The following is a 9,720-nucleotide window of genomic DNA, read 5'->3' as shown; positions in this document are numbered from 1 at the left end:
AATTTAAGCCTTTCTTGGTAAGAGCAACCCTTTGTTCCCTTCACCAATCTCGTTGCCCTTCTCTGTATTCATTCCAGCAGCTCTACATCCGCACAATTGATACGTTACTCTGGGGTTAATGCTACCCAATATGCAGTACCTTGCAATTGTCAATGCTAAACTTCAGTTGCCATCTCTCGGCCTATCTGCCCAACTTTTCTATATCTTGTTGCAGTAGCGTACAATCATTACAGTCATTAACAACCCTGCGCCTTCGTATAACTTGGACATTAAATTCAGTATACCTTCATCAATATCATTGATAATTATAGAAAACAACAATGGGCCGAACACCGAACCCTGGGTTCGGTGTTCTCCACTAGTCCCCGAAGGGCAGTGTCCTGATTAGCATTCTCAGTCTTCCCACATTCAATAATCGCTTTATCCATAGCAGCCACTTTCCCTTAATGCCACCCTACTAGAATTTGTATAATTGTCTTTTATGTGCAACAGTATCAAAAGCTTTCCTGTATACAATATCAAAATTATTTTTTGCATCCAGTTCCTTTAAGACCACATTGTAGTATCCAATGAAATTGGTTAGACAACATTTCCCCTTAACCAATCCATGCTGTGTCTGAACTATAACTGCAGTCTTGTCTAGATGCTGCTGCAATGCTTCTTTAACCAATGATTCCATTATTTTCCCCCGAGAGAAGTTAAACTAAAGGTCTGCAACTGCTCGTGTCATTCTTTGATCGCCTTTGTGAATTTACACTTCACCAGTCCGTGAAGCCTTTCCCTGAATCTAAGGATGCTCTCATAATTAAGGTTAAGGGTTTGCTTACTCCCTTGGCTGCCTCCTTTAATATAACGGAATAGATCCTATCCAACCCCCAGATTCCTTTTTTATGTTTAACTTCAACAAGTTCTCCTACACTTTTCTCTTAGTTATTACAAAATCATTTAGCTCCCTGGTAGAATTTGATAAACGTCTGGTCTCCACTTCCCTACAGAATTCCTCATGCTTGAATGTAGCTGCAAAATAATAATTCAGTTTGTCAGCTACATGAGCAGGATCATTCACAGTCGAATCATCAATATCAAGTGGATCAATCTGATTCATCCCCTTCCTTCTGGAGTTAACATAAGTTTACATAACTTTCAAACTCTCTTAGTTTGATGTTTTAACAATACGGGAGAAAAAATCATGCTATTTCTCCGATCAACCGATTCAGACACGTTGTGAAAAGATCTTATAAAAATTCCTTCCGTAATTGATGGAATTCAAACTCGGATCTTTTCCAGCCAGTGTGGGTAGGACAGAGATTCTACCAACTGTGCTACCTACAAGGGTACGTCGACGGGATTTGAAACCAAACCTTGTTAAAAAACATGGCAAGTAGTGAAGTTACTAAATCGGGATCCCTTCTTTAAATGTGTGTTGTAGAAACTGAAACTTTCAAATTTTTCTCTGCACATTTTTTTTTTAAATAATTTTAAAACATGAAAACAATGTGACATTAAGTGGTTTCAAAGGATCACTTTCAGTTTAAAAAATGCATTGTCTAGCATGTAGTCATGCCCTCCTTCTTACCATTAGTGAAGCCCTAGCGGGTAACACAGTGGTTATAATCACTTTCCTCCTGCACTACACAGAAAAGACCCAAGGTTGAATCCCCTCAGTAACACAAGGAATTTTTATGAGCTTTATGAATAACGTAGTTGCATTAGTCGGTCTCAGATGAGGGTTGCATGGTTTTTCTCCTAGAAAGTCAAATTTTTCTTCCAGCAAATAGGCAAATCAACCACGAAACACAATTTACAGAGCAAATGATCTAAGTTGCTGATGTGCCTAAAGTGCAACAACAGCAGCAGATGTTTTCTCCTGTGTTTCTTCGGTGATTGTGTCCTTGGGGCGGACCATCATAATTTGTTTGCTACATCTATGAAGTACAATTGCAGGATTACAATCACTAGACGAAGCAGAGCAGAATACACGAAATGAAAGTGCATCACCTGTATAGAGGTAAACACAGGTAAAGCGCTTTCAGTGACTTCAATGACTCAATAACCTGTTTATTGAGTCATTCGAGATAAGGGTGATTGCCCTAGAAACAAACGAATCTTTGCCCTAGAAACATCGACAAAATGTAAGAATCTATTAATAATAAATCGATTTTAAACTCTACATAGGTGGAGGGCTTTCAAGTAAAATGATCACCATGACCTGTCCAAATGTGGTGTAAATATTAAATATGTAATTTGTGTTAATCACCAAAGCAGCTAAGGCTACGAGGCAGCAGTATAATGTCTGTATTTTTGAGTTTTTAAAACCGTGTGATGACAAAGAACACTGCACAGAGCGGAGTGCACATCATCTGTTGTACTGTCTGCTGCAAAAACTAGTCCTTTGAATTGCGATGATAGGGAGAACTTGGATCCAGCGGGTTGACTTCTGATATTTGAAAGGTCATGTGCCAAATCAAACGCACAGATAAATCTTGGGCATTTATTTTACAGATATTATACAGTGGGTGGAAAAGGCCCGAGTTCGAATCCCGTCAATGAATCGAGGAACTTTCATGGGCTTTCTTCACTACGTGGCTGATGTAGTCGGTCTCAGGCGTAGATATCAAGGTTTCTCCCCAGTAACTCGTGTTTTTCGTCCAGCAAAACAGGCAAATTGAGTACACACAATTAATTAACACAATAGCCAATACCCAATACACTTGGGTATTGCGGGAGACACTAGTGTGATATTTATTATTTATATACGAAGTGTTAACTATGATGGTTAATTCTCGCAGTCCTCTCCCCCGCCCTCCCCCCAGCTTCTTGTGTACCTTTGTAGCATCTGGGTTTATCAGAGAAATCTGGATTGGACTTACATGAAAGATCATGTCCCCTATTATTGAGTCAGACCAATCAGGCCAAGTGTGAAAAACACCGAAATGTTCCTGACATCATTATGGGATTCAGAACTCTTGGAGCAGCGTGGCATTAGGAGCAAGTTGCTGCCATCGATAAAGGAATGGGTAAGTGGATGAAGACAGATAGTTATTAATAGACACTGCTCTTCGTGGACTGTTATAATGATTCCTCAGAGTTACACTGGGTCTCTTAATCTTATCAATATTTATTAAAAATGTTGATGGCATATCAAGTTGGTTTGTTGATGTTACTAGGTTGGCAGGGTAGTCAATGAGAGGTATCAGAGTATGCTACCAGGGCCTCTGTGTGCGAGCACAGCACAAAGGTGGCTAATCAATCGGGCACCATCCGAAGTTGAATAGTTTAAAAATTAAAAACGAATGTTTATTTTGCTTTTTATTTGTACATTACCAAAAATATTACTAGAAAATTATGAGAATACAATATCGACTAAAACTTTTTAAGCCGTAAATAAGTGGGAGGAAAAAAAACCCATTGGGAAAAAAGATTTTTTTTGTTCTAAAGTGTCTAAAACGTTGTCATTTTTTTTCCAATTCAAAATGTACTTTGTTATGTGTTCATTCATCATTATCAAATATATGTATTTAAAAATAACTGTTTACAATTACATTTTTGACGGCATTAGCATTAATAGAGGCACATGATGCAAGAAAGAAAACTTATATAGCATCAGCCAAAAAAAAAAAAAAAAAAAAAAAAAAACCAACCATTCACTGATCCATTCATTCCAAATGTTTGTCTAGTTCTGCCTTGAATTTATTTAAGCTATTAACTTCCACAACAACAGAAGGAAGTTTGTTCTAGCAATCAACTACCAGTTAGCTAAAGGCAAACTGCCCCACATCTATTCTACAACTGTCTTTCCTCAGTTTGTATCTATGACCCTGAGGTTTGTAATCTGAGCAAGAGGAAGAATCCCATGAGCATTGAGCCAGCTCAATCCATTCAAGGCTTTATACACCTCAATCAGATCGTCTCGCAGGTACCTAGTCTCCAGAAGCTGCAATTTACGGAAATTAAGTCTTTCTTCATAAGAGCGCCGCTCTGTTCCTTTCACCACCCTTCTTGCCCTCTTCTGTACTCGTTCTAGCAACTCTATATCCTTCCTAAAATGAGTCTTTCAGACCAGTACGCAGTAATCAAGGTTTGGCCTGAACATTGCCTTATACAAGGGTTAAATCATCTCCTTATCCATGCTTGCAAAATTCCTGTATATCATTGACAAGACCCCATTGACCTACTAAGGCACCTGTCTACACTGTTCAGAAAACTTCATATATGACTGCACAATTACCCCCAGGTGTCGTTCATTCTCCACTACCCTGAGTGTAACACCGCACAGTTGGTACAGTTCTCTGAGGTTACTGCTACTCATATGCAGTACTTTGCATTTGTCAATGTTAAACTTCAGTTGCCACTTCTCCGCCCATCTACCCAACTTTTCCAGATCCTGTTGCAGCAGCATACTGTTATTAACAACCCAGCCAACCTTTGTATTATTTGCAAACTTTGACATTAAGCTTGATGTACCTTCATTAATGTCATTGATAAATATACAAACCAACAATGGTCCCAACATCAAACCCTGAGGTGTCCGAATTATTACTGTTGCCTTGTCTAGATGATCCCGCAATGCTTCTTTGAATAATGACTCCATTATTTTAGCATTAGCATTAGCATTAGCATTAGTAGAGGCATATGATGCAAGAAAGAAAGCTTATGCAGCATCAGCCAAAAAAAAAAAAAAAACGCTCCCATTTCACTCCTCCGTTCGTTCCAAATACCTGTCCAGCACAACCTTAAATTTATTTAGGGTATCAACTTCCACAACAAACAATGGAAGTCTGTTTCACCAACCAATTACCCGCTGGCTAAAGGCAAACTTCCGCAAAGGTGATAGATGACTCTCATCAACCGGTACCACCACTTTGCTTATTGGAGGCTTGAAGTGGTGAAACCCATGTTTAGTCTCTAGAGCAAAGTTTCCGGCATCTCCACCCCCATACTTCTCCTTCAACCCATGAACTAAGTACTATAGGTTTTGATACCTTCGTGCTTGGGGTTTTCATAAAAAAAAAAAAAAAATCTATCTTTCCTAAATATGAATTTATGCTCTCTCAGGTGATTATTCTGAGCAAGTGGAAGAATCCCATCAGCATTGAGCATGCTCACACCATTCAAGGCTTTATACACCTCAATCAGATCACCTCACAGGTGACTAGTCTCTAGACACTTTAATTTGCAAAATTTAAGCCTTTCTTCGTAAGAGCAACCGTTTGTTTCATTCATTAATCTTGTTACCCTTCTCTGTACTCGTTCCAACAGCTTTACATCCTTCTTAAAATGAGGCCTCCAGACCTGTATACAGCACCTCAAGGTGGTCTGACCATTGCCTTATACAAGGGAATAATCACCTCCTTATCCCTGCTAGAAACATTCCTGTATATCATTGATAAGACACCATGAGCTAGTCTTCCTGACCGTCTGCACTGCTCAGAGAACTTCATATCTGCCTGCACAATTACCCCCAGGTCCTTTTGATTCTCTACCACTGTCACTGTAGCACTACAGAGTTGATACGTCGCCCTGGGTTTGCTGCTTCCCATATGTAGTACTTTACATTTGCTAATGTGAAACTTCATTTGTCACCTCTCAGCCCATCTGCTCAACTTTTCTAGATCCTGTTGCAGCAGCGTTGCCGACCGGGCTAGCCGAGTGGGTAAAGTACCTGCCCGGCAACCCAAAGGTCGCGGGTTCGATTCCCGCCTCGGGCTTGGATCAAAGCACTGAAAAAACCTTGAGAGGTGCAATATGGCCACAGAAGCCGATGCGCCAACAACTACCAAATCAAAAAAAAAAAAAAAAAAGCAGCAGCGTTCTGTCATTAGTGTCCTTAACAACCCTGCCAACCTTTGTATCGTCTGCAAACTTGGACATTAAGCTAGATATACCATCATCAATATCATTTATAAATACAGAAAACAACAATGGACCCAACACTGCACCCTGAGGGACTTCACTAATAACATTAGTCCACGAATGAGCAGTATCCATTGATTACCACTCTCTGTCTTCTTCCCCTCAACCACCCCTTTATCCATAGCAGCAATTTGCCTCCAATGCCACACTGCTCCAATTTGTGCAGCAGTCTTCCATGTGCAATAGTATCAAAAGCCTTTCTAAGATCCAAATATATGATATAAATTTATTCCTTGCATCCAGTTCGTTTGTGACCACATTATAGTATCCAATCACATTTGTCAGGCGAGACTTCCCTTAACAAAACCATGCTGTGTCCGACCTATAACTGAAGTCTTGTATAGATGATCCTGCAGTGCTTCTTTAACAAGTGCCTCCATTAATTTTCCTGGAACAGAAGTTAAAGTAACAGGTTTATAATTATTTGCGTCGTCCTTCGATCCTCCTTTGTGAATTGGGGTCACATTTGCACATATCCAGTCCATAGGTACCTCCCCTGAGTCCAAAGAAGCTCTCCTAATTATGGCTAAGGGTTTGGTTACTTCCTTTGCTGCCTCCTTTAATATAACTGGATAGATCCCATCCACCCCGGGTGCTTTTTATATATTTATCTTCAACAATTTCTCCTCCATTTTCCTCTCAGTTATTGCAAAATCATCCAGTTCACTGCCAGAGTTTAATTTGCCTATGTCATTCCCCTCCCTGAATAACTCCTCATGTGTGAATGTAGATGCAAAATACTCATTTAGTTTGTTAGCCACCTGAGCAGGATCAAAAACAGTTGAACCATCAATATCCAGTGGACCAATTTGATTCATCCCTTTCCTACTACAATTTACATAGGTAAAGAACTCTTTGTTGTTTTTCTTTGCGTCCTTTGCTAGAGATTTCTCATAATCTGCCTTCGCCTGCCTAATCTCCTTTGTGACTTGGTTACAGACCAGCTTATATACATCATAGGATTCCTTGTCACCCATTTTCGCTGGAACAGAAGTCAAACTAACAGGCCTGTAATTACTCATGTCACCCTTTGTGAATTGGAGATAGATTTGCACATCTCAAGTCTGTGAGGACTTCCCCCCACGTCCAAGGATGCTCTCATAATTATGCTCATGCTTACTTCCTTTGCCACCTCCTTTAATATAACTGGATAGATCCCATCTACCCTAGGTGCCTTTATTTTGTTTAACTTCAAAAATGTCCTCCACTTTGCTCTCAGTTATTACAAAATCATTTAACTACCTGTTAGAGTTTTATCAACAACTGGCCCTCTTCTCCTTGAATAACTCCTCATGTGTGAATGTAGATGCAAAATAGTCATTTAGTTCGGAAGCTATCTGAGAATGATCATCTACGGTGAAACCATTGATATCAAGTGGACTAATTTGATTCTTCCCCTTCCTTTAAGAGTTTATATAAGTAAAGAAGTCTTTGCTGTTTTTCTTTTCATCCTTTGCCAAAGATTTTTCATTATCTGCCTTTGCTGGCCCAACCTCCTTTGTGACTTACTTACATACCAGCTTGTATCTACCATAGGTTTCTCTGTCGCCTGACAATTGATGTGCATCTCACGCAGTTTTCTACTCTGCCACGAAGCTCATAGTTCAAATGACATTCATGTGGACCTAAACCTAGAGCAGTATTTCTTAATTGGAACGAAAAGCCTAGTAACTTCCAAAATTACTTCCTTGAATGCTTCCCATTTAGAATTTGCTGTTGGTAACATCATCAGTTGGTCCCACTGTATAGAACCTAAAAAATCTCTGAGACCGCTGCAGTCACCTTTACAAAAGCAAAAACCCTTCACCTTTACTCCTGATGGTAGTTACAGCTTTAAAGAAATCTCACATTAGTACATTGTGATCATTGCCACCTAGTGGTTTCTTTATCTGTAAATTCTTAATGCATGAATAATCAGTGCTCATAATGAGATCAAGAGTGTTACTCCATCTTGTTGCCTCTCTAACATCCTGCTGTTTAAAACAATCATCCAATAAATCGACAAAAGCCTTGCTAGTGTGAGAGTGACCAACCCACAAGTGCCATTCTATATCTGGGAAGTTAAAGTCCCCCATTATAAGATACTCTTATTTACTGGCCCACTCTACTTCTATTTATAATTGTTCATTGCACTCATCAGAGTCATTAGTTCTATAACATACTCCTACCCTCATTTTTGCTTTTGACTGTGCTTATGTCACACCAAACTGACTCAACATTATACTGTCCATCTACACCGAGGGATCACGAATTATAACCACCCTTATGAAAACTGAATGCGACCTGTTGACCAGGCGAGGTACGAGAGTGCTCAGTTAGTCGACCTACGTAGCATAGATAAGGTGTCAGTGGCTCAGTAGGTACTAAAATTTCGAACATGATGGCTAAAAGGAAGGATTTATCGGACTTAGATAAAGGACAGATCGTGGGAGCTCGAGGAGCTGGTGCCTAGATTTCCCAAACGGCTGAACTGGTGGGCAGTTCGAGAGTCGCCATTGTTAAAGTGTACTAGGACTGGTCTCAAAATGGTCAAACAACCTGACGGCAAAACTGAAAATGTTAGTGAAAGGTTGATGTTAGAAGCAAGCACCGGGTGCGACGACTCGAACAGGCGAACAGGAGCAGCACTGTTGAACAGTTGACTATCCAATACAACATGGACCAACCCAGAACAATATCTGATCGTGCAAGATATTGTTCATGGACCAACCCGGAACAATATCTGGCACGATCATGCAACGCACGCATGGGCTATACCAGCAGACGGCCCCTACAGCATACTCTCCTAATCAAGGTTCATCGGCGTAAAAGACTCGCCTGGTGGAAAGAGCAAGCGCAAGTTGGATATTAGAAGACTGGAAGGTGTGCTGGTCGGATGAGTCACGTTATTTACCCCACACCGTGGATGGTCATGTAGGGATTTGGCATCAACAACACGAGACTCTTCATCCATCATGCATGGTATCAAAAGTGCAGGCCGGTGGAGGTGGTTGTACGGTGTGAGCATGTTTCACTGGCAGAAACTTGGACCCATGGGGCACATGGACACAACATATCACTGCTCTCCACTATCGTAAACCGCTTGCTGACTGCGTACACTCCGCTATGTTACACTTTTTCCCGAATGGTGATGTTGTCCTCCAAGATGAAAATGCTCCGAGCCATTGGGCACTTGATGTGCAGGAACGGTTTGAGGAACACAGTTCTGACTTCCAGCCGACTGGCCTCTGTACTCCCCTGATATCAATCCCATAGAGCACTTGTGGGATACTATGGAAAGGCATATCAGACGTCTGAATACACCAATAACTTCCATACCTGCATTGCTAGCTGCATTACACACAGCTTGGTTGGCCCTATCTCCTGACATTTTGAATCAATGCCACGTCAGATAGCTGTGGTGCTGAGGGCAAATGGAGGGCATACGAAGTATTAGGTAGGTGGTCATAATTCAGTGTTCAATCAGTGTATGTCAATTGGATGCACTTCCTTTGATTTTATGAGTTTCTTAAACAGCATAACCCCTCCTCCCTTCCTATCATATCTATCCTTTCTGTACAAATTGTACTCCCCAAATTCCAACTCTGCATCATATCTGAGTGGCACCACGTCTCTAATATCCCAACAATATCTGCCTTGGATGTCTTAACTGTATCTGTCTATCTGTCAACAATATCTGTCTATATTAGCATTAGCATTAGCAAAGGCCCATGATGCAAGAAAGCAAGCTTATATAGCATTAGCCAAAAAAAAAAAAAAACTTATTTCACTGATCCACTGGCTACAAATGTTTATCAAATTCTGCCT

This window comes from Mastigoproctus giganteus, chromosome 11 (assembly GCF_048544385.1).
Source record: "Mastigoproctus giganteus isolate SK-2022 chromosome 11, ASM4854438v1, whole genome shotgun sequence".
Lineage (NCBI taxonomy): Eukaryota > Metazoa > Arthropoda > Arachnida > Uropygi > Thelyphonidae > Mastigoproctus > Mastigoproctus giganteus.
Note: the sequence above shows the minus strand (reverse complement) of the source record.